At 38.4% G+C, this 27,261-nt stretch overlaps 1 protein-coding gene across 5 annotated transcripts in view; it reads left to right on the plus strand.

Annotated features, from left to right (window-relative positions):
* The window catches only part of ATG10 (autophagy related 10), a 106,629-nt gene that overhangs the window by 25,134 nt on the left and 54,234 nt on the right, over nucleotides 1-27,261 (plus strand). The window lies entirely within an intron of this gene.

Genomic DNA, 27,261 nt, shown 5'->3' on the forward strand with positions numbered 1-27,261 from the left:
AATGGGTGCTTTGTCATTGGCTTTTGTCAGTGACCTTCATAAAACCCAGTCTCAGTAAAGATCACCATTCTGATCTCCTGTTATTTAATGACAGGCCTGTCCTACTCTGCTGTGTTCAGTAAAAATCCTCAAACTCTATGTGTAATCCTAATTAGCTCTTGCTTAAGGAAAGAAGAAATTCTCCACTGTGTATGTGTTGTGTAGCATAAAATTTTGTTGCATATTTTTGAAACCGGGAAATTGGATGTATTATTATTATTGTTTATTTCATTTATCGAATGTCTCAAATTGACTTTAAATCCATAAAATACAACAAAGCTTACTAACATGTAAAAATAAATACACCCCAAAATGCAATAACCTTCAGATTTTATGAGAGTGAAATGAAAAATAAGGCTGTAGCTAGTAACAGGCAGTAGCCAGGCATAGTGTGTGATCATTTTAAATAAATTTATTTATTTCACAAAATTTATATACTGCTTGATTGTAAAACAAAAACCCTTAAAGGGGTTTATAAAAAGAATTTTAAGAGTGTAATGAATTTTAATTTTTAATGTTTTGTACCAGTACCAGTCTTTAAGCTCCAGTACAATTCTAATCAAATAAATAACTTAAGTAATGCAATTCTTTTATTTTTTAGCAGGCTCTGTGTCAGGGAGCTACTTGGGAGTAGTTTGAAATAACCACATTGGATAATTTATTCGTTATACCAGGTTAGCGTGTTATGCTCTCAGTACAGGATTGCACAGAATTTGAAGTTAAGATATATTTTTGTAGAAGAACTTCAAGATAAGAGGCCCTAAGCATGTGGTTTAGGAGCTCAGGAAAGCATGTAAAAAATATTTATAACTTAAAATTTTAATAGCCTACTTCATTTCCAGATAATATGCCATTTATATGAGGTTAAGTGTTTCATCATTCTCTTAAACTGTATGTTATTTCTTCCATGTTATAATTTTCTTCCATTTCATTGAGGTTATTGTAGTGTTCTAATTACTTCAAACCTGGATAATATACTTTAGAATTCAGCAGTACATGTAAAAAAAAAGTTGATAAAAATCTCTTAACTTTTTAATAATGCTTTTATTGAGATTCAGAAGATATAACGAGAGTGCTTTCCAAATACATAAAATAAAATTGGCACAGTGATGTCAGATGTCATAAGCATAGGATTAATGTTCAAATACAAACAACAGTAACACTGTACTCCACGTTCTTCTCTTTACTAACACCAGGAATTTTCTATATTTAACTGAGCAACGGGAAAATTTGGAACGATTATATATATGACATACTTGTGATGTGTTCTGTATATCATTTAGAAAAAGGAGCCTCTGTTATTTCTCAGATACTTAGGTTCCCTTTTCAAGAAGAAAGCTGTCTGTAGCACCCCTGGTTAGTGATCCTACAGGCACAATAAGTCCACTTTCTGCTGTATGCCCTGGGTTATCTTTGATATTTTAATAATCTATAGGATAACCAAAGACTCTTCACCTTTCATGATAAAAGCCTGCTCCTGCTCAGTAATCTGAACATCCATGCTTGCTTTTGCTGCAGCCATGCCTGCTTTTGGCTGCTGAGTTCTGAATTGACTTTGGGCCAATCTGCACCATCTCAAAAACTGCCTTGCTTTGGACTTACTTGCTCATTATTTTCAGACAAACTATTTGATGTTATTGTGGATCAGAGCAAATTTTGATTTTTGCGTGGCGAAAATCCAACTTCCTACTAGCTGGCAGTAAAGAGGTAGAGTTTCAGAATCGATTGTGTATCACACAATTTCCCAGGCTGTGGGTGTTTGCCATTTCATGGTTTTTGGGTTATCCCATTTTCTTATGCCTCTTAACTCCTCTGTGCTGCTGCACAAGCCCTCCAGCCAATCTCAACCCTCCTCGCTTCATTTCTTTTTAGTTGTTGCTGTGGTTGATTTCTGTCCTTTCTGTGCAGAAACACAGTGGATTTCCCTCTATTCATTTGTAAGATTCCTAATAGTTCTAAGGGCATTTAGTTTGGTGTTTCCTTGGGATGCTGATCAGTGAAATGCATTGTTAGTGGAAGTGGAAATGAAGTTTAGTTGAAGGATTGTTGCAATCTAATGATGTCCTGAAATACATGAAAAAAGAGAAGCAAGCAAAGCAATCCGTTTTCCTGATTTCCACTGGAAGCAGTAGTAGAGTTAGTGGGTTTTATGGGTTGCATACAAAGGGTCCAAGGGCGGTTATTTAAAATGGGCAGAGCTTGTGGTTCTTGTACAATGATTTGTGGATACAATGAAAAAACTGAAGAGATTGGAACTTCAGAGTGCTTCATCAGAGAAAATGGATTTATAAAATGTGCATTTTCAGCTGTGATGTGGACAAGCCCTTTGCTTATTTCCTACCTTCATGATACCATCTCCCTTCATCCCAATGGTTCTGATCATGACACAGTTTAGGAACTGATTACAATGCATTACACTAGACCAATTCGAAGGAAATTTTACTCACACTAGTGAAAAAGTGGCACTTTAAGAATGAAAATATTTCTGCCTAGATATGATAGTTATGTGATAGAATTCATCCATAAATGTCTATCGCAGATGGTTTTCTAACATGTATTGTCCGCTAGTGTAAGAAGTTTAAGCATTCCACTTGATGACTACCCCTAAGCTGATTCTGCAAACTGATTTCTAGCTTTTGGTGAAAGATTTGAGTTGGTGTCTGCTGCCCCTTCTGCTACCTCAGTCCCTTCCACCACTTTTGTGTCACTGACTATTCCCACCAGTGGGAAAACGTGTGTGCAAAGGATAATGAGAGAAAGGAGTTTGGAAGTCAAATGGTATAACAAATAGGTTGTTGAACTTAATTCAAGGAGTCAGATTCAGTTTGGCCAGTTGGTTCTCAACTACATTTCTTCATCTGTAAAATTATAATTACAAAGACCTGGCATACTAAAATTAGTTCAGCAACTATATAAAGGCAATGTGGGGCTTGTGTCTCTTTATGGAGAAATTCTGGTGTGTGCATAGGGACAGAGCAGGCACATAGCTTTTTTTAACAGCTCTCTCAGTTAGCCTTTCTGGATTGGGATGGGTAGCCTCAGGGAGCCAATCTTTAGAGCAAGGCTGAAGACCTGTGGCCTTGCAAATGTTGTTGGACTCTCCATGTTTATGCAATATACAAATAATTCAATGTCAAACACAGAATGAGTAGTAGAAATAATGCTAATGCTTCTCACTCTCAAAGGGTGAGAATAGTAATAGTAACATCTGGGAGACTTTGTGGGGAGGGGAGTATGTGGCCCAGTTTTGGCCATAAGTATTTTGTGACTGTCATGCCTAAGGGGTAGAATAATTGGCCCTCTAGATGTTGTTGAACTCCAGCTCCCATCAGCCCAACAAGTATGGTTTAGAGCTATAGTTGCTGCCTGAGAGAGAGCTTTCTCTTCCACTCACTATTTGACAAATAGTCATTAATCCATCTGTGTTCAATGTTTTGGGTACAGCTAGGAGTTGGAAAGGCAGCAGATCCAGGAACAAGACCAGGTAATTTGGGACTTTGAAACCAGGGGCAAAATTCAGACGAGAATTTCATAACACCCCCCTGCTCCCAATGAAAGCCCCATATGGCAGCAAAAAAGGTGAAAGGAATAATAAACTTTCTATTTTGTTGGTTTCTGTTTTCGTTGAAATAACGCAAAGCCATGTGCTTGTATTATGTCTGAGAAAATAAGATAAAAATACCAAGATCTTTATTGTGATGGGAAGACTAACCTATAGCTACCAAAAGGCTGACAGGATGCAAAATGGGGAGAGCAACAGCTTTAGTGTCAAAGGAAAAAACACATTTATGCCAAAATGTCTTGCCACTTAGAAAGTAATATTTTCATACACAAGCTTTATAACTATGTAGTGATATTTTGTAATGTGTAGTTAACTTTCCATTCTGTTATAATTTGCCAGTGAAAATTTGTTTGCCAGACAACTGATCTATCAGATAAACTGACAGGGGAATGCAAACTTCAAAAGAAGACACATTAAATCGCTTAGAAATAGTCAGAAAGCTTTAACAGCTCTCTTGGCTGTTGCACAATGGGATGCAGAAATCGCAATAATGTTCTCCTTCCATCTGGTGCCTTCAAACGTGTTGCATTCATTATTCCAAGCTTGTGTGTTCATATGTGGCTGGCCAGTATTTTCTTAGGAAATCCTTTGATAGGAATAGCCTTTTTAAAAAAGGATTGTGGTTATTTCATGAAATTCCTGTTGGAAAGAGGATGATGGGCTAGCTAGATTAATCTTTAGTCTGTTCCAGCAGGGCTCTTATATTAATATTCACAGGTATAAGACAGTGATAAACTAATAATCAGAATCTGTAAGAGCTTTGGAATTCAATGTCTGACCATATAAATCCAGTTTGTAGTTCTCTTGGACCGTGTCTCGTGCATCCATTTTGTTCTGAACAGGTCCTAGATGACTTGGTGGGTCTTTATCATAGAATAAAAACCTGCAGAAATGATGCTTTCAAGTACATTTGAAACTTGTCCTGATGATGGTCCTGCACTCCTTTCCTTGTTTACTCCGTTGTCACAGTGGGCAAGACATCAAGAAGTGTCAGAGCTGTCAACAACTTGGCTGCTTTGATGTCACAGAGCCACCTGAGGCCAGCTTTAGGCTTCAGAAGCTTCAACAAAGGCATTCATAAGTCTAAACATCATACGGAAGCCATTTAAGGCAGGGTGGGGCACGATTAGGGATTATGTTGGATGAGTTTGTTACTCAAAAGTGCTCTTGCATATTAAGTTTTGGATTGTTCCTAAATATCAGAAGGACTCTAAAATTTTTGCTACTTATTAAGATAAAATCCGACTTGTGTTCTTTAATATAAGTGGGTTATGGGGTAGGCAGAATTAAATACTCTGATTCTTCTCACTCCTTCCCCCAAATGAAATTCTCTTTTTGTTCTGATGTTCCTCTTGTGTCTCTGCATTCATTTATGCCCCCCCTCCATTTAAAAATAAATGGTTTGTGGAAAGTGAAGACTAAATTATCTAGGACCCAATTTAGTCTTATGGATAATTAGGGAGGTTTAGAAAACCCTAGCTCTGTACCTGATGGACTGGAAATGCTGCAAGGGAGCTTTAGTGCTACACAAGTAGCGTATAGTCCTTTATGAAGAAAATGCTTTAAAAAAACCTCTCTTAAAATTACTTTGCACTAGCACTATACGGCACTTAAACTATAATGTGTTGGCTAATTTTTATGATAGAGGGATTCTACGGGCATTTAAATGTTAAATTTGTAGCTGAACTTTAAGACTGCATTTTTAAAATTACTGGTTCATTGAGAAAATCTGGTATTGAGCTCAACTTTAATGATAACATGCTTGATTAGATGACCTAGTCTCTGAGAATAATTAGATTAAAATAATAAGAAATAAAGCTGGATAATAGTTATCTGATACAGAAGGTATTTTTCTATCTGTCTTAATTTACCCAATAACCTAAATTCTTTGTATGTAACATTTTCAGATTATATTATGATAAATCTTGGGGTGTATATTTATATATTATTACATTTTGCTTTCACTAGGCATAACTGTCATAATTGGTTGGACCTGTAAATTGACTGACTGATTCATTGAAATGTTTTAAGTTCTTAAAAATTTTTTTGGGGAAAAAGGTAAAGGCAGGTGCTAAAAACAGTTATCTGTTGCAAAGACCTATTAGTGCATTTGTTACCTTAACATAAATGTCTCTATTAGCAGTTTCCTGTTTAAATAGCCTATTTTTTCAATGGAGCTCTGGCACAGAAAAGTGATTTTTAATAGCATATGTAAGATAGTTCACAGAATAACCAGGCAGTGCTGTCTACATTTATCTGTTTGTTTTGACATCTCTGCTTCTTGCAGACAATACGAGGGTACATTACTGGACGTGAAGTTGATTCATATCTGAAAGGCCTTGTTGGTCTAACAATTTGCTTATGTGAAAGTACACTGAACAGCCCCTGGAGCTGTGCATTGCAAAGAATGGCTGGTAGTAGCAGACATGCTGTGTTTTAGGCAACATGTCTGCCATTTACAGATCAGCATGTCACACAGTTCTTTTTTCCTGGGGATATTCAAGGGTACACAGTACTGGCACCTTTTAAAAAAAATGTCAAAAGTGTGGCACTTACTGTAACAACTTCATGGTGTGTACCGGCACCTTTTTTTCTTTTCTTTTTTTAAAAAAAGCACTGATGTCACGTAACCCCTAATACACAGACTACAAGTTTGCAAATTTGTGGAATATATTTATACCTATTAAAAATAATTTTTGGGCACTTTTCTGCATGAGTGCTAGTCCAAAGCCGCTTATAAGCAAAGCAAAAGATAAAAAAGATAAAAAATTAATAAATAATTTTATTATAATTAAATAAACAACTTTTAAATTAACACTTAACATAAAAAATACAGAACCAGAGAGATCACAGGCAAGTCAAACCATTACAGTCCAAACAAGCCTCTTGCCTGAAAGGCCTGTTGAAAAAGTCAATCTTCAGAGCCTTATTAGAATCCCACAGTGTAGAGATTTGGTGTATATCCAATAGAAGGATGTGGAGCCACCATAAAGAAGGACCTCTCATTTAATCCCCCATAAAAAGAGTCCTTCAGGATCAGACCAAGGTCCATCTAGTCCAGCACTGAGCTGTTGCAGTGGCCAATCAGAAGCAAGTGCCTATGGGAAATCTGCAAGCAGGACCTGAGTGCAACAGTGCTCTCCTCAATTTGAATTTCCAGCCATTGCTCTTCAGAGGGTGTCCAAAGCACCCTCATACCAACCTGTAGGGTGAGCACACTAGGACATACACCTTATTGACATATGGGGTGGGCAAAGCAGGAGAGCTTCCAGAGCAGGTGATATTAATTTGCGGGCAGGATAGTATCAAGGTGGTTCAGTAGATAGCTGGGACTCAGACTGTTTAGCTGGGAAACTGCTCCAAAACTTCTCAACATTCAATATTTGTGTGTGTCTCTCTGTGTTTTTTAAACAAAACAGTACACCACTTTCATTTGCATTATCTGTTCTCAAAACAGTTGAAAACAGTTTTATAGACAAAGTTCTCTGCTATGGCAAAAATGTGCAAGAAAAGTGAAAAAAAGCAAATAAAAAGGGCACTTCTCTTTTGATGGTGCTAATTTATGGAAAACCAGCTAGTACCCTTCAGTTTCTTCACTGTCTTTGTAAATTAGATAACTACATCTGTAATATTTCTTTTTGTGTAAGTAGATAAGTAGTAGTTAAATCCCTAGATAGATATTGGGAGGAATGCAGAGAGCCTTATAGCCCATCCCTCTAAAAATAGTTTAGAAAACTGTTTTCATAATAGAAGTTGACATTGGCTCTGGCAGATTCACAGCTTTTAGGCAGCAACAATACTAACTCAGAAAAAGATGTTTCTTCTCTTTATGCAGTGCCTAAGCAATTCAACAAAATTCTGTTCACTTAGTTCAGAATTCTGTTCACCTAGTTATCCAAAACTAGGCAATAAAAAATTGGGGGGGGGGGAGATCCATGTGTGTCTGTGATCTGCATGTGTGTGGTGAGTGCATGTACTCTGTGGGCATGCAAGAGATAGTTTGGTGTGGCCACATTGTATATTTTCCTTGGTACCATGGAAGAATCCCTATTGTTACTAGACAAGCGCAGCATCATTGAGTGTATGGAGAATCAATTTGTGTGACTGCCACAAACAGCACCAGCATGAGATAGCACTGACTTCCCATGGTAAGCAAGTTGTGGGGCATGGACAAGCAGTAATGGCTCTTTCCAACTTTGTGCTATGCTACACACCCCACCACAGACACCTTGGCTACGCCATGCATCCAGCAGTGACCATATTGTGATTGGTGCCCTTTAAAATTCTTTATAACTCAATAAGCCCTGTGGCCAAATCCAGCATAAAGAATAAGGTGCACCCAAGTCTACTGAAATCAATAAACTTTAAGCATGCTGAGTTCTGCATTGTATTGAGCCGTTAGTGTAATATTCATTGTTTGCTAATTTCTCGTGCACAAACAAATCTTTTTTTCAAAATTGACTAGAATCCAAAAACCTCCCCCATACAGCTATTTCCATGCACTTCAGGGGGCTTTGGTTTTTCAAAAAGCAGTTTGCTAGGCCATGTGGAAATGGAGGTGATTTTCAAAATCAGCTTATGGTATGGCATGGTACTGTGGTTTGCTTCTCAAAGAAAATAAGTAAAAACCATCTGGGCATAAGCAAGCTTTTGGGGCTTGCATAACATAGAGCTTTTTGGATTTTTGCCATTATAAACTTAACACTAGATATTTGATACCAAATGTAATAATTTTTAATAGTGTGTTTGTTTTTCCCCCCCAAAGAGCGCCTTTTAAATGTTGCTAAAATTGTAGAGGTTCTAACACATTTGGATTAATCTTTTTGAGACTGTTTGCATATGTATACTGTTGTGATTTAAGATGGTTTCAGGCTTATTCTAAACCTTTTTATGTAATGTGAGTGACTTTTTGGATTAAATTGGAATAATTATGAAAAGGGATTTTTAAACTGTTTAATATTTTGCTACCAAATAATCACAGCTTGAGGTGTTTACATTTGATTTCAGAATATTTGGTTTGGCAGCCGTCATACTTTTTCAACAGTAATGTTTAAAAATACACATCAGTTTACTGCACATTTATGCCCCTGGAGAGTTTTTTCCCTGTCAACCTCACAGTTTATGCATCATCCATGTCCAAATTCAAGGACATAAATTTGTCTTTGACATTCATTTCTAAAGCTTGCTTTTCTTAAATATACATGCACACACATACCCCAAACCTCCCTGTGCTTATATTGCCAACTCTCTGGTCTGCTATACTGCTTCTGTTCATGCCCCTTCTTTCATCTACAGGCAGGCTATCCATTTCTTCTGTTGTTGGCCTGTTTGTTATTATACCGTCCATACCGCTCATATTTTATTTCCTTGTACTTATAGACCACCCTTATTCCCAACAGAAGCAAAGAGCAGCTAAGAATTCAACATTGCATACATAGCAGTACACAACACTATTATATTGTTAGCATCACATCATAACTGGATATGAAAGCAGAATAGAGCAGCAGTAGTAGAGACAGCAGAAATGATAGAATATTAAAAATAAAAAGCCAATTACATCTCAGAGGTTTGGACAAGGTAAGAACAGGTTTTAGCTTGTGCCTATACGTAGTCTATGTGTGGGATTGCTGAATGTTGTTAGGAAGGGAGTTCTACAATTAGGGATCTACTACTGAGAAATAACTTTCTCTTCATCCCATGTAACAGCAGAGCATCATTTCCCTAACTACTTGCATGGACTGGAAGTCTGCCCCTCAGGAACCTACTTTTTTCTTCTAGTTCACCTCAATACATTTTCCTGATTTCATTATATGTTGTTACCTCAACAGTCCATTCATTTCCACTATGTTTCCAGGCTCAGTTTAAAGTAGATGATACTGGCTTACACATTCCTTGGATACCTTGAGGCCTGGGATTCACCCATAACCATAGACTGTGCCTCTTGCTGTATGGAAACTGCTAACCTGTTTACAGAGGCTCACAGAAGAGATTCTGAGAAGATTCAGTAGTAGCGTGTGAAATAAGACCTTACCCTAGTTCCTTAAGAATCCAACTAGATACAGTGGTACCTCGCAAGACGAATGCCTCGGAAGACGAAAAACTCGCAAGACGAAAGAGTTTTTCGTTTTTTGAGTTGCTTCGCAAGACGATTTTCCCTATGGGCTTGCTTCGCAAGACGAAAACGTCTTGCGAGTTTGTTTCCTTTTTTCTTAAAACCGCTTGAAGAGGTGCAGTTGTGACTGACCGTGCTTCGCAAGACGAAAAACCTCGCAAGACGAAAAGACTCGCGGAACGAATTAATTTCGTCTTGCGAGGCAGCACTGTACAATGATGATTTTATTTATACCCCTCCCATCTGGCTCTGTTGTCCCAGTCACTCTGGGTGGCTTCCAACACAAGCAAAAACATAATGCAACATCAGATATTAAAAAAGATCCCAATACAGGGCTGCCTAAACTTGTGTTATATTTCTTTTGTGTTCTGAATTTTTCTGTTTCACTTTCCATTCCCTTCTTTCAATGTATAGGGTTATGTACAAACTAATTAAGTATATTTTAATATGTACTCTATAATCCAAGTTAAAGTTTAGTTTCATTTAGATGATAGATTTTTGTCTTTGTTCTCTAAGCATAATATTGTGGACGTGAATAGGCTTCTACAGCAGCCAACACAACCACTAATCCTGCAACATTCTGAAAAAGGGCAACTGCAGTCTAAATATGCCTTATTTTGTTGGTCAACCAGCAAAAATCTCTAATCTTTTTGTATCTAAATTCCAATCAGCTTCTTTCTGTCTTTCTAGCCTTCCTGCAATATTCCACTGGGTGTCACATACCAAGGGCTGGAACTTTCAACTTATTTGTTAAATTTCAGATTACCTGTTGTTCAGTAGGCAAATCTACAGTTATTAGTCACAGTAATGAAAGCTTCCAAGCGGATAGCAATATAACTATTTCCTCTCCTCACGCCCATTTCAGCATCTTGTATCTTATTCTTGAAAAAACAGTTGGTAAAGGAAATTATCATACAGTTCCACAGTGCATTCCTAAAACAAGCAAGGTACCTGAAGAAGACTATAGAAATCACCCTTTCTACAGCTAGAAAGCAACAAATACTAGATATTCATAATTATGCTGCTTGGCTCCATGCCCCACTGTATCAGAGGATATGCATGCCATAATTTTAATACATGTGTGTGAGATGGTGGGTTGTTTCAAGGTTGCATAATTATAATCAAATTAGCATTTGTAAGATAAATTCAGCCACTTAAGTTCTGGAAAATCCTGCATATATACAATCACTCCATCTATGAAAGTGTTAAGAGAATATGTAATGTCTGATTATATACTATGCTTTAGCATTTTTAATTTTTCATTTGCAACAAAATGTTAATGAATGTTGAATGAGAGGTAAGACAGGTGCCTTCAAGTTGAAAGAAATTGCATTATCTTGGACACAAGGTAAGTCATAACTGACTTCAGTATTGTTATCTAGTTTCTGCATTCTGAAAACACCCAAAAGGAACATGATTTGTTTGTTGTATGTGGGCTTTTATGAGATTTCCTAATTGCTTCTTGTTAGTTTAGTTAGATAATTAGTAATTGCATATTCAGTTTGAATGTTTAATAATTTGCATTGCATTTACTCTTACATATTACTTTGGGTCACCCAGTTTAGCTCTCCCAAGAACCAGACTAAATATTGGCTTAACTGTTCAAAATCCAAAAGTTATGAATTTTATTTGCTGTAAAAACAATAAAGAGTGCTGTGTTATGTCTTGTGGCTTGTCAGCAGATAAAATTTTGATAGTTAACATTTCCCTTATTGAATACATTGATAACTGATAGTATAAATGTTCATTTCTAAAATATGAAAAGCAAATAAATATTTTCTATTTGAAACTGAACAGAGCTACATGTAAAGTTTAACTTAAAACTATTAACAACTATGCTTCTGGAGTTTTCGTGTAGACAGCCCCCCCTTTTTTTCTTTTGCAAAAGCGACAAGTAAATCTGACTGACAAGCAGTACTTCTTTTAAACATATTGTACAAATTCTGTGTTTTGGCACATGAATAACATCCACAGACTGCTCAGAAAAGTAGCTTTATAAGGACACAACACAGAGATTTAAAAAGTGCTTTTTAAAATAGCTGTTTTCACTTAATGTTACTTGCTTTACTTTTATAAAACATTTTAGAATTTAATTTCTATGTGTCTTCAAAGTATATATATTTTGAGCTGACAGTAATGTCATATTTGAATATGCCTTTTAATTTACTACTCAAACCATATTTTTTTTGTGGGTTTGAGTATGTTGGAACAATTCTAGAATATCCCAGGTGACGCCAGTTCACTTTTTATGGACCTTGTGAGATTAGGTTAACAATTAGGCTTAACATGGGCTTTCCATGTCCACTCAAACTCATTTAGGCAATATGTTACGGTATCCTGTGCTGAACATCCAAGGTTCACCACTACCTTGACTGTCAGTGGTAGAGGGATGGACTTAAGTCTCAAGATTTGTCTGTTCACTGGAAAAGACACATGGAACTTATGTGACTGAAGTGATCATTCCTTGTCACAAGTATCCAACTGGTAAATTATACCATCCTCATAGAATGATAGAGCTGGAAGGAATCTTTCTGGTCATCTAGTCGTTGTCCCCCTGTCCCGTCCCCCCCGGTCACAGGTAAAGCATCTTTCCTTTTAGTTACTTTAGGGAATGAACAGGACAGAGATTAATGCTGTGCTTTGTGCACACCACAATGTCATGCAAGTATGTAGCACAACCTCACATTTGGCATGGGCTACCCTCAGACATACAGTACCTCTTCTACATTGCCAAGTTTCAAATCAATTCGCTAAGGCTTTTTCTAACCGCCATAGAATGCAGTACCCGCTTTTATAATGGCAGAATGCAGTTCACCTGACTTGCTTATAACCCAAGACCACAACTGTGGCCCTGTAATGTTCTCAATAAATTATTAGGGCAACATATCTTAGTCTTGCATTGTTAAAGAGACAAGGCTAAGTGGCATTAATGCTGAGAAACCTGTGGTACTTGAGATGTTGGACAGCTCCCATCAGCCCTAGCCAGCACTGCCTAGAGCCAGGGATAATTGGAGTTATGGTTAAACAACATTTTGAGGACCATAGATTTCTTACCCTGTGTCTTGGGGAGAATTTATGTCAAGGTTTTTCAGAATCAAGCTGAACTGCAGTAGTGCCTGGGATTTTCAGGTTTCCTGCAATGTGGTTAGTCAAAAGTTTCAGTTGAGCTGAAGGCATAGGAGAGCAACAAGGAAAAGAATACATGGTGGTTGCTACAGTCATGGCAGTCATATTTGCTCTTGTATAGGGTCAGAATGCTGGAGTCACACATATTGTGTGGCCCAAATCCTGTTCCCTAACCCTGCAAAAAAAAAAGCCATGGAGGTGTGTCATGAGGGCGGATTTGAGGCTGGCTTTCAGAACATCTGTTGAGATTTCGTTCTGCCCTTGGGGCTTTCCTGCATACCTGAGAGTTGATGGTGTTCTTTAGCTCGTTGAGGGAGGGAGGGACATCCAGCTTTTCCAAGACAGGCAGAGTCAGGGTGCTGTCAACTGCTGTGTTGAAGACAGTATTTTCCTATGAATACAGTTTTTCATAGTGCCCTGCCCATCGCTTCATATGCTACTGTCTGATGGTCTCTCCAGGCAAGGTTTTTGTGGTGCATTTTTTCTGATTGTTGTTCCAAAGGCTTTCTTCATGCCTTCATACATTTTGTAAGTATTGCCACTGTCGGCCATAAGTTGAATGCTCTCACACAACTTTAGCCATTAGTCATTGGCATAGCATCTGGTAATCCTCTGGGCATCATCGCTCCTTACCTTTCTGAGTGCTGCAAGTTTCTTATCGCAGGGTGATGCTTGTAGTTCACAAGAGCCCTACACTTTGCAGCAATAACAGGCTCCATGTCCTTAATGTCAGCCTCAAACCAGTTGGGGATCTGCTGCTGTCTTTTGCCAAAAGAGGACATAGCTGTATTGTAGGTTGCCTCTTTGGTGTGGTTCCACTTTACTTCAATGCTGTCTGTAGGGCAATTCAGTAGTGTTTGTTTGACAGAATCAGAGAAGTGCATGGAGTTCAGGTATGACTGTGGTCACACTGTTGATTTGATGCCACACTTTCTACTTTGTGCTATTGGTACTCATTGGCTGGAGAGGGATCTTGCTCACCACCAGGGACTGATCCATGTCACAGTCAGCACTGTGATAGCTCTCTGCATGAGAGATTTATGGATGGTGTAAATTCCAAGTTTTCATTGGATTAATTTGGAAGATTACAACATTCAGTGTTAAAATGTTGGTCAAGTGATTTTCAAAATGCTATTCTACCACAAATAGTTCTAAAGTTATTAGGAACACTACATTCATTATGCAGCAGCAACTCTGCTATATACTTACCTATTTCTATATTTCCCACAATCAGCCATGTATCCAAACTGGTTGTGAATAGCTGCTTAGGCTGAATTTAGCCACTGAATAGTCCAAGGAGTGGTTTATGGCAAGGAGTAAGGAGGCACTTAAAAGAAACTTTTTCCACATTTAAGGTTATTTCTGACAGCTGAAGTAGAAGGCAGGGGAGTTTGTTTCATTGAATGATTTAGTTTTGAATCTTACTCTTGATAAAAAGTTGACTTGACCTCATAACTTGTAAACAGCCTGGTATCTCAGTGGAATTTTGGAAGATACGACTGTTAGAATTCCTGCTCCATGATTGCAGTCATGGGATTGTTGTCTATCACATGACGGTGTATGTTTTGAATCCACAGAGTGGGAAGTGACAGAGACAGGATGTTTGTGTTACTGTGTTCTATGAAGTGGGACTATTGTCCTTTGTTCTTTCTCTTTGTTGTCTGATGCTAGAGAGAGAGGGAGCCATGTTGCAGTGCTCCGTGTGTGTTTATATGTAAATAAAGTAGATTAGCCAAAATGCTGAGTTGCTGAGGTCTGTTACGCAAGCTGCGAAGACACTGCGGATCCGTAAGTGTGCCGATGTCTGTTGGCATCGGTCGCTGTGATGTTCAAGCAGAAGAAAGCTTGAAGCTCCCGAACGATCGACCAGGAGGGAGAGAACATGCCAGTCGGGCATGTGTCTCTTCCCGGGTCCTACTCAAGTGTAGAACAAGCTCCTGACAACGACTACTATTGCCACACAGTTAAGGGCTAGGTGCTGTAAACAGTATGAATATGTTGTCAGCTTGAAGACTGACGTTCTGATTTGCACAGTTAAGCAGCCTTTTCTTGATGCAGACTATACAAAGTTTTGAGTTGAGCTGAAAAAGTGAGTAGGGTACAGCCAACACATAATAATGAGGTAATTAGGATGTCTGGGGTTTTGTATTGGCCCAAAGCCAGTTGCGGTGGTATGGTTAAGGAAGTCTGTGGAATCGTCAGACAAGTGTTAAAGATCTGTGGGACTTGTGTGCAAAACATTTTAAAAATATCTTTAGAAATCAGTTTCTTAAATCTGGACTATGTTAATATGTTCATTGGTATCCTTTCCTTTGATATGCTGTTTACACATCTGTTAACAAGTGAGGCTTGATGGAAGTGACTGCATTCCATTGTTAGCGTATAAGACTCCTTTTCTTATGTTTCACCAAGGTGCATTGTAGAATTTGTGTTCTTGTACAAAAGCAATGAAACTTTTTACCAATGACTCAGATATTTTCTCGTTGGTTCACTTTCAAATGTTTTTGGTCTGCTCCATGTTACATTGAATTCTAAGTGCGTTACATTAAAAGATGCATATGTATTTGTGTGTGAGAGAGAGTAAACAACAGAATATCGTTTTACGTGTATTCATATTTGTAACAAAATCAGAAAAAATGCTTGCTAAAAAGAAGTGTCATGCAGGTCTTTAGAAAGGCTGATGAGGGCACAGTTTTGGGATTCCTTCGATGGCTTTGTAGTCTGACATCATTAGAAAGCAAATCCGCTCTACTTCCCAGTGGGGAGGAGTTGCAGTGGACCGCGGGGCCGCCCACTCCCCACCGGGGGCAGGGGACTTTGTCCCCCCTTGCCTGGGGGATGCCAGCCACGTCAGAGCCCGGCCAGCCAATCCGCTGGCCGGGGGGGACGTGGCCCGGGGCCGTTTAAACTGAGGAGCGAGCCAGAGGACTTCCTCTTTGGCTCGCTTCCTCAATCACATCGGACATCGCAGACTTTGCTCCTTCCTAGTTTTGCTTTGTTTGAATTGCCTGATTGTTTTCGTTGAGCTATCCACGCGGGTTGCAACCTGAGGATTCGGTGGGGAACAGCTGACGGGCACCAGTGGGATAAATCTTTGGTTTAATAAGACCATAAAAACTTGGTTTTTTATTTTATCCTACAGGACAACATTGAGGGACCACAGCAAGCAGACCTAACTACTGGAAAAGTCATAGTAGATCTCAGTCCAATTTAAGCTTCAACTTTAATTCAGTTTATTAATTCAGTTTTAATAAACTAGAGTGCAAATTACAATTCAGACCAGATGATTTCAGGGTAAATAAATATAATTAATTTAACTTATTGATGAACTAAAAACTAATAAATCAGTGTGTCTGAATTTGTCCTAATACATTTTATATGTACTGAAGGCAGCCCTGTTTAGGGAAGCTTTTAATGTTTAACAGACCACTGTATTTTAATATTTTGTTGGAAGCTGCCCAGAGTGGCTGGGGAAACCCAGCCAGATGGGCGGGGTATAAATTATTATTATTATTATTATTATTATTATTATTATTATTATTATTATTATCATCATCATCATTATCACTACTACTACTACTTTTCACTAGTTGCACATTTTTGTGTACTGTTTTCCCTAGTACTGTATAGTGCATTTTTGAAAAATTTCACTAATGGCTTTATGCACACTTTCCCCTAAAATAAGCACTTTTGTAAACATTGGTTGAAGGATTGCATCATAAATTCTGGATAAGTGTAAATTTGTAGCTGGTTTTGGTTTGCATTTTGTTTAAGTGTGAATTTAATAGATTTGGCTTTAAATGTATTCTGAATTGAATTTCTCCTCTGTTCCTACTTATAAGCAATTAGTTAAATGAGGACACTGCCTCTATTTTAGATACAAAGCAATAAACTGAGATAGGGGCTTCTTAGAAATGAATTGGTAATACATGCAGGACAGGTTTTTTAAAAAAGGCTTTATTGCTGCCCAGTTTCCATCTATTATGAATAAATGGATCATTGCTCAATGGATCTAGGACTGTCTATGGGCTGTTGGATAGCAACTAGGCTATATTCTTCCCGTTAGGTAGAAAACTGTGTAGTTTCTTTAATTGAGCCCTGCCCGCCCACCAACCTTCTCAGGCATGAGAAGCTGATTCTACATCTCAGTGCTGGATAGGAGCAGTTCTGTAAGCAGCTCCCTGTCTGTTATACAGCAGAGTGAGTGACCTCAATGCTCTCACTACTGTGCATGAGGACCAGTGGAACCCATCCCACATGTCTCTAGTCTGGTTGAGTGAAGGAACTCTATAGAGAAGTATCGTTCTCTTTTCGGCCTTGAACTGCTGCATATGGGAGATCTTGCTTGTGTGTGTATTCCTTGGCTCATTACCAGACTAGATGACTAATCCCTAGGGTAAAAATCACATTCTGATCTCCAAAATTGTGTGTGAAACAGACTTTAGAACTATGTGGCTAGTTGTAGGAATGCATTTTGAAACATTGTCATCACTTTTGCTCAGAGAATGTTTGAGTATAAGATGATAATTAAACTTACAAGACTGTGTTGAGCTTGCAAACTAGTAGATTGGCTTTTAACTTGGTTTGTTAAATGGTATATTATTACTTTACCTCGGTGTAACATGCTCACATTAATGTATTGATAAAGTATATAGTCCTGATTTTTAAAATAAAATTTGCAAAATATATGAATACTGTACAGTGTTTGAACTGACCAAAAGGGACCTTTATAGTGTCATTACCCAGCTTTAAAGACTGAGTTACAGCAATGCTTTTATTAGCAATGCTGGTTAAATAGAAGATGTGGCTCAGGAAAACTTGAGAATAACATAGATCTTTTACATAGCTGGAAGATGACCCATCTGCAGTTCAGTAAGAAAAAAATCTGAAAACTGTTCATTGAAGCAGTGATCCATGAACTTCTCCAAATGGATAAAACTTCCATAACAGCTAAACATTTTAAGAGAGTGATCTTGCATTTATTCTTAATTTTGACAGTAGGAATTTTACTTCATTTATATGCTACTGTTCAAAATACACTGTTTTTGCACAGTGGCTTACAAAATATAAAACTCATTTTTAAATCATATAAAGTATAAAGCAACAGAATAATAGCAATAGTAGCAGTAGAAATTTCACTTCTTCTAATCTAATTCCCAATAAAATGAAGAATAAAAAAATAGCCCCACAAATTTCTTTCTAGAAATCATATTATTAGCAGCAGATTTTTTTTCCTGCTTTGTTCTAATCCAGGCATTTAAAAAACAACAACAACTAGTTTTTCATCCTATAACTTTGTGTTTTAGTCCTACTTCACCACTGAGTAGTAAACTGTTTCCTTTTATCCACCACACCCCCACCAGATTCTGATTATGGGTGTTAAATTGATCCTTTACCTAATAAGGAGGAATTAAATAGGAAACTTGTTTTTTCTTTTTCCCAGCACTGCATTTAGTCTGCATGTGGTAGCGTGCAGAACAAGAAAAAAATCTTTCAGCAAGTGTTTAGGAAAATAGTTTCCAAAAGATCTGCATGAGATTAGAATAGCTGAGTGTTCCTCTTTCTGGCTTCCTGTTTTGGAATTAAATGCCTTGAAGGTTCTCAGAATATCTCAGTTGAGAAAAAACAAGACTAGTTAACCTTTTCAGTGCTTCATCCTTTCATATATGATTAATTATAAATACAAAAAGAAAAGATCTAAGTATTCTTAAAGCAACTTCATTAAATCTTGCAATAGTACAGTTGTACTTTCTCTTCTGTCCTTAGTGTAGGAGTAGTTCCAAGACAAAAATGTAGTTGTAATCATACAGAGAGTGTCATCTTCATTCAAGTGAAGATAAAGTTCAGTTAGAATTCAGGCATATGCTTGAGGGAAATGCCCTGTCTTTCCCCCTCTCCCACACCAAATCTATGCTCTGAAAGTTTCATTGTTTGCTTGTTTGTTTTGTAAGAATAAAGGAAGAAACTAGACCAGGTCATATTAATTATAAGCATCAGCCATCATTCCTAATTTAAACATATATATTAATATTAGTAGTCCATATATCTGGATAGCCTAATGAGACTGATGATTGATGATTACAGTGGTACCTTGGGTTAAGAACTTAATTCGTTCTGGAGGTCCGTTCTTAACCTGAAACTGTTCTTAACCTGAGGTACCACTTTAGCTAATGGGGCCTCGCGCTGCTGCCGTGCCACCGCCGTGCGATTTCTGTTCTCATCCTGAAGCAAAGTTCTTAACCCGAGGTACTATTTCTGGGTTAGCGGAGTCTGTAGCCTGAAGGGTCTGTAACCTGAAGCGTATGTAACCCGAGGTACCACTGTATAAGATACATGTTCAGTCAAGGAGAGTCAAGATCCTTCAGACCATTGAGTAATGAGTGGTGGGTGTTTTGGTCTCTTTGCAACCATAAGGGCTTGCATGATCCACTTTCGTTGGCCACCTGTTGGTCTACACATTACAGTAAGGTAAAGGTAAAGGGACCCCTAACCATTAGGTCCAGTCGTGGCCGACTCTGGGGTTGTGGCGCTCATCTCCCTTTATTGGCCGAGGGAGCCGGCATACAGCTTCCGGGTCATGTGGCCAGCATGACTAAGCCGCTTCTGGCAAACCAGAGCAACGCACAGAAACGCCAGTTACCTTCCCGCCAGAGCGGTACCTATTTATCTACTTGCACTTTGATGTGATTTCTAACTGCTAGATTGGCAGGAACACATTACAGTACAGCAATATAAATCAAAAGTACCCAGAGATTTTCCCTCAAAACAAAGTTAATACATACTGTAAATTCTGGCCAAAAAGAAGACGCCACAGGACATGCCCCGTTTTATGACTCAAAGAGCCACTATCAGCATTACATTTCAAGCACCTATCTGAAGCAACCAGTTCCTTTATTTTAATATGCTGTGACATGCAATATACCCCAAACCTGATTTTTGTTGAATCAATATCAGCTTGAAACAGTACACATAGATGCTAAACGCAAGTTTCCATTGATTAGGATGTATGGAACACACTTAATTCTCTATTCCATTTGTCTCCAAAATCCTGAACATTTGCAACATGCCAATAAATATTTATAAACTACTGCTAAATCTTTAACTTTCTTCAAATATCCAATTTTCCCCGACGGCGATAGAGGAGATGCTAGTGCACTCAAAGCTGACGGCCCATAGAAAGACAAAGGTGCTGTAATAGAATATATTGGCATTTAGCACCAGTGGTGTCTAAATTGCAATATTGCAAATGACAGAAATTCTCCACCCAGTCCTGTTAAGTAATCTAATGAATAAATCCTACTATTAGCCCATTTCTTCCATAAAAGGACTGCTTCTTTATCTTCAAATCTAATGCCATGCAGGCATGCATCCATAAATCCATAAAAGGGTGCTAAGTAAGTCCTCTGTAATGATTACTTATGCAGGAATAGTTGCAGAAAAAGAAGCATGCCAATCCCTCGTGAGTTAAAAAAAATATGCCTTGTGATATAGACCAAGACCTGGAAAACTAAATTTGCCTTCCAATATTGACAGCTGCATTTTTTCAAAGCGAAAAAATGAGGTGGAGAAATCCCCTCCATATGAAATGCTGCATTAACTACAGAGTATTAAAAGAATACAATGGCATCTCACCTTACATGCATTTTGCTTACATGGACTCAGCTTTATGCACTTGATTTGCAGCTTCAGTCAACTCAAAAGTTCCTCTTTTAAAATGACGCTCCTGCTGCTTCTGCTCAAGGAACACACTTGAGTGAAGACGTGGGCAGACAAGGCCTCCTCACCATTGACACACTGTGTTTGGAAGCTTGGAGAGCAGTGGTACCCTGCCTCTACTGGGAGGGGGCTTCTTGAGATCTCAGGGGATATGTGGGGTTGGGGGACAGAAGGAAGGATTACATGGGGGAGAAGAAAGCAAACTCAAGGAAGGCAACACCTGCTTGGGGAGGCTTCTGTTCCTCTGCCTTGTGTCCATCATTACTGCCTTCGGCTGTTGCCTTCTCTGCTCTTCCACAGTTCCGGGAATAGGGGCTGCTATGTGTTTATGGTGGCGGTGGTTCCACAGCGGCTCCCTCAGCATTGGTCACATTCTGCTGCTTCCAGCTGGTCAGCAAAGGATTCTGGTCTCTTGGCTTTGCTGGCTTGGAGTCGCTCACACTGTCCCGCCAAGTTGGCAGGGCTGCAGCAAATTCAAGCCTCTGCCAGCAGGAAAAGTGCATGACTGGTGGGGGGTGAGTGGGGATGGGCAATCCCAGCAGGAAGTGGTAGTTGCTTTCCAGGCAGGAGGCTGTGCTGCTTGCCCACCCACAATGAGGTAAGTGCAGAACTTTTTTTCAGCTGGAACTCAGTTCCAGCACCTCTCAGGTAGGTGCCCTTGCCATTATAAGAGAACAAGGGAAGCATTCATGGTGAGTTCCAGCACCTCTTTTTCTAGAAAAATAATACTGGATAACTGTAATCTGAACTAGCCCCACAGTTATTATTTAGAGCCACTAAACATGAAAAGAGGAAGCAGCTTTCTAGGGCTCTGTCTGGGCTGGAGGGTGGTGATCCCAGGGAGTCAGGCTTTTGGCTATATGTGATTTTGCATATGCATGCTTTGCCCGGAACCCAAGCCTCAAGTAAGATGTGATCCCATTGTACCACAAAGCATATAAATTATCTGTATCAAAACATTCATCCTTAAGTGTACTAACTTTGCACCAAATACTAAGTAATGCCCATCTTTCCAAATTGAAAGATAAAATTGTTATCAATCTGTTCAAAATTCAGTATAACCATTTGGGCACAAGGAGAAGGGGACGACAGAGGACGAGATGGTTGGACAGTGTTCTCGAAGCTACAAACATGAGTCTGACCAAACTACGGGAGGCAGTGGAAGACAGGGGTGCCTGGCGTGCTCTGGTCCATGGGGTCACAAAGAGTTGGACACGACTAAACGACTAAACAACAACAACATAACCATTTGAGAAATACTTCTAAGAACCAAAATATCTAAATATGTTATAACTTCTGTGTACCAACAGAATTGCGAATTGCATATAAACTTGATAACTTAATAGTGCCCACTAACATATTTGTGCTTACTAATAAATCATAATAAATCAGCCACATATAAAACTATTTAGAATTTTGTGTACAAAACCTTGACTCTCTCTGTAATGCCTTATTGTGCACTTCAGCGGCTCCCAATATAAATCAAATATCAAAGGAGAAAGAGAACGGTTTTAGTACTTGATTCTCCAACTAGAACAAAGTTGCTGCCTGGTCAGCATACCAAGGTTGCCCCGAGTTTTCTTATGGGAAGATGCTTTGAGCTCTTTTGCTTTGCTCTTAGTAGAACTGGAAAGGTGAAAAGTTATTGATTCTGAAACCTGAGCACCCTTCACTCACAATAATGTTTTTAGAGGGGATTATTTGCTGTAGCAATGGTACTTCTCTTAGGAAAAAGGAACAATTGATTTGTTTGAGATATATCTTGTTATCTAGTAATCATCTTAGTTTTAATAAAAGTAATTCTTAGCAAATAAGTTGAAAATTAGATTCAAATTCAAACTATAGAATACAGTATTGGATTCAGGTAAACTTTTTGAACTCTTGTACAGCTATATCTAAATTATGCTATTTGCTGAACTGATTTCTGTCCTATAATCCACGTTACCTAGGTGGTGCACGTAAGCAGTACTGTTGATTAAACAATAACATTAAATGCAAACTGGTATTGTTTATTTCTTAAGCTGAATGTTAAAATTAAAAGCCTAACAGGGTCCCCAGACTTTGGAGATGTTTCAGTTAACAGGGCACTTACATTCATCCGTGGTGGGAGTGTCCACAGAAATTGAGATGCTGGAATGAGATACTCAAGGAAATCTATACCATAACAGAGCAAACAATCATTAAAACACCAGAATTAATGCAGCTTTCATTGTCTGACTTTTTTGGGCATGGGGAATTAGTATTTAAGAACTTGATTAGATGTTAGTTGCTGCCAGGCTTGTGTTGGTAAAACTTTGGAAGAGTAATAGGACTCTTGCTATTAATCTATGGTACAGTAAGCTTCAGGAAATTGCTATTGTGAATTGTATGCATTAGATCCATGTCATCAAGGGACAGGTAAAACAAAATGCTTTTTTTTTTTTTTTGCAGAATGGTAGTTTTATTTTTTATATTAATAAACCTGATATTGCAAAGACGTTTCTAGCTCAATATGCAACACATTGTAAAAATAATAAATGATGCAAGTATTTGGGGACTTACTAGTTAATGTATTGACTTCCTCATGCTTATGATAATAGTGATTGTCATCTTCTATATTCAACATATAATAAGAGAGAATATTAGGTAAAGCTGTCACACCTTTTCTCTGGTCCAGAATCTTTATTTGGGGTTTTCTTTTTTGGGGTGGGGGGGAGGTTGTTTGATATATTTATACATTTTTTAAAATAGAAAAATCCCAATAACTTTACAGCCTGGTGCATATGGTCTAACAGTGGAGAGGTGACTAATTTAAGAATTGATCATCTTATTTTTTCAGATGGAAAGACTTCCTGTATTTTAATCTGATCATTTCTAGTAGCAAAACTTATTTTTTTCTCAGCCCTGAGCAAAGGCACTGGAATTATTGTAGGCAAATCAAACATATTTTCTCCAAAAATCACTTTGAAAAGTTTATGGCTCAATTTGAAATATTCCAAATTAATTTCTAATTATAATGAAAAGTATTTTGCTGTAACAACTCTAACTGATTATAATTCTCCACCATAAATTCTTGTCAGTCTTAATTAGCTGATTTTTATTTTTTGGCTTTTATTAAGACAGTCAAAATATGTTTTGTTCAACTATTTTGATGTTAGACGTAGATTAGAAAAAGTAGAGATCTGTTTGGTTGATTAAATTATTAATTCACCAGCTGTCTGAAATGCTGTAAGATCCAAAATGTTAATATTAGTTTGAATAGAGTTAAATACTGTAATTTAAAACTCCAGGTAAATTATGGAATTTAAGAGCCAGGATGAGCAACTCTATACATGTTTTACTCAGAATCAAGCCTCACTGTGGTGAATGGGTAAGAAGTCTCTCCTTGCGTGTTAGGTATTACATTGTCATATGTTGAAAAAGAGGTGTTCTTAACAGCGGAAGTGCACATGTAAAGTTGAAGTATGGCACTCTTGGTGATGGCACTCAAAATTGTACCTTGCCCTGAAAGACCACTTGGAGCCAAGTGATGGAGGTTTTTAGCCATCAGTATAAAACATGATTTTCCTTTAGGGAGGCTTTCTGATAATACTTATATGTGACATGGACTCATGTTTGTTTCAAATATTTTACTTGCTGTTGACTAAGAAATACAATATTTGTATTTCATTATTAAGTAATTTGATTAGTGTTTTTGCAAATTACCTATAACAGATTTTTCTCCTGAAAGCAGGATAGAGAACTTGAAACGTGAATAAAAAAATTAAATTAAAAAGAGAACAAGTGACGAAGACTTCCTCCTTTCCTTGTTTATTAAAAATAATTTGTTAAGGTCTCTATTTTAGCCAGTTCTTCCATTAGCTCTAATGTATACATGGATTTCTCTAAGGGAAAACAATAATTGGGGATCAATAGTTGTCTTTTTGAGTTTGCACCATAATTGTTCTCTATCTACTGAGTTAAAGCAGGTTTCAGGTCAATAAATGCTCCAAAGAGTTTTGCTTTGTCTGACAACAGACTATGCAAATACTGAACAATTAAGAATAAAACAGTTCCTCAGTACAGAACATCCTTCTTTTTGACCAGCTTACTCTTCATTAAAAACATTCCCCTTTTATACAAATCTAAAAGTTTATTCAAGGGTTGTTTAGCATAAATGTGGACCACTCTGTTTATAGTTGGAACACAGAGGTAGTACAGAACAGCTGTGAAATTACGTAAAAAGGCATTCATAATCCCCTTGCACTCAGTCATTTAGCAAAATAAGCCAAAAAACTGAAAACTGTTTTAGATGTTTGTCTTTTGCATTACAACAAATGTCTGTTTAGAACTTAGAGAGAGAACTAGTATGCAGAAAATAGTATAATTTGTTAAAAGCTACAAAGAGTAGTACTTAGTATTCATGTTTTTTTGCAAGTGCTACTGTGTTCAGTGTGGTTTGCTTCCTTAGTTGCAGCCTTAGTTAAGCAGCATTCTATGAACAAGCACTCTAGTACACAGCCTTGGGTGCGGAAGATTTAAATTAATTGCTCTCCAAATGACATTTTTAGTACTGTCTATCTTTGAACATTTAGCCAAGTGTCACAAATCTGCTTGTGAATATTTCCGTAAGTGATTTTACTGATGACAGTTAAAATATAGCAATTTGATGCACTTACTATTTGCTCTTCAGAACAGAGAGGGAGGACACTTTATATTCTTCAGGCAGGACAGCTGATGACTTCCAAAAATGGAGGTGCTGTAAGTCCTATGCATCATGTGAAGACTCCTTCTATCTGTGATTCCGCCCCCCCCCCCGCCCCCGCCAAAGCTACATGTTCAACTACCACTTCAGATTAGACTTATGTACACACAAAAACTTGTGTTCAATAGGAACGCATATGATGCTCCTCCTGTCAGCTATGAGAACTAAATGGAATCTCCATGCTCCTTTAATAGTGAACTCAGGTAGTGAGTAGTGCTAATAGAACTAGAGCTGAAAAGGTGTCATTGAGAAACAAGAAGGAGCATTATCCACATATTTGGGACATTCCTAGACTTTGCAGAAATGCATCTTTTCTTAAAACACATCTTTTCTTAAAACAAAAAAATGAAAGACAAAAGGAATAGAATAGGGTGGAGATGGGGAACTGGACCTTCTTGGCTGGCCAGATCTTTCTCTCTCCTCCCCATTGCTGGTCAAATTTGGGCAGGGCAACCCACATTTCAATCATCTGATATAACTGGGATGTCTGATGATGGGCACATTGAAGTCCTGACAATTGGCCTATCAGCTTGCCAGCTTGAATAACAACAACAATTTTATTATTTATACCCTGCCCATCTGGCTGGGTTTCACCAGCCACTCTGGGCGGCTCACAGCACATATCAGAACATGGGGGAGGAGAGGCTCCTTCAGGTATACTGGGCCAAGGCCAATTAGGGCACTTTGAATTGTGCTCGGAAACGCACTGGGAGCCGATGACGATCCTTTAGGACAGGTGTTATATGGTCCCAGCGGCCACTCCCAGTCACCAGTCTAGCTGCCACATTCTGGATTAGTTGTAGTTTCCAGGTCACCTTCAAAGGTAGCCCCGCGTAGAGCACATTGCAGTAGTCCAAGCAGGAGATAACTAGAGCATGGTGAGATAGTCTACAGGCAGGTAGGGTCTCAGCCTGCATACCAGATGGAGCTGGTAGACAGCTGCCCTGGACACAGAATTGACCTGCGCCTCCATGGACAGCTGAGTCCAAAATGACTCCCAGGCTGCACACCTGGTCCTTCTGGTCCTTCTGGGGCACAGTTACAATGTTCAGGACTGATGAGTCCCCCACCCTGCCTGCCCCCTGCCCCGAAAAAACAGTACTTCTGTCTTGTCAGGATTCAGCCTCAATGTGTTAGTCGCCATCCATTCTCTAACTGCCTCCAGACACTCAAACAGGACCTTCACTGCCTTCACTGGTTCAGATTTGAAAGAGAGGTAGAGCTGGGTATCATCCGCATACTGGTGAACATCGAGCCCCAGCTCCCTGATGATCTCTCCCAGCAGCTTCATATAGATGTTAAAAAGCATGGAGAAGAGGACAGAGCTCTGAGGCACCCCACAAGTGAGAGCCCAGGGGTCTGAACACTCATCCCCCAACAACACTTTCTGGACACAGCTCAGGAGGAATGATTCCCCCCCCCCCCACGTACTGTTCTAGAGTGACAAACATGGTTTCCCCCATCCCGATTTTATCCATGCAACAACCATGTTAGGAAGGTTAGGTAATAACTGACCACGCTCACCCAGCGAAATTTATAGCTGAGTCTTACATACTTGGATTAGAATGAATGGATCAGATAAAGAGGGATGGGTGTGTCCAAGTCTAATTGAATTTAATCATATAGTTGAACACTTTATACCAGTGTTCCATTTATAAACATTTCAGGATTCATTTTGCTTATGTACTTTCATTCCTTTTTATGCTCTCTGTGTAGTCATTCATTTTGGTTCTGCACAGAGCAGGATTTCAAGCTTCTAAACCTACTGAAACTAGGAGCTAAGCTTTCTCCCTGGCTTACTTAGATTGTTCATGCTTACATATTATTAATAATCTTTATTATAATGTTTCCAATTCCCTAAATGGTTTTTCAGTAACATATTTGCAGACTTGAGGAGCCATTGAGCATAAATGTGATCCAAAACGGTTGCATTTATGCAACCGTTTAACATAAATCTAGTTATATTTTTATATAGAATAAATG

The sequence above is a fragment of the Podarcis filfolensis genome (assembly GCF_964270895.1).
Source record: "Podarcis filfolensis genome assembly, chromosome: 11".
Lineage (NCBI taxonomy): Eukaryota > Metazoa > Chordata > Lepidosauria > Squamata > Lacertidae > Podarcis > Podarcis filfolensis.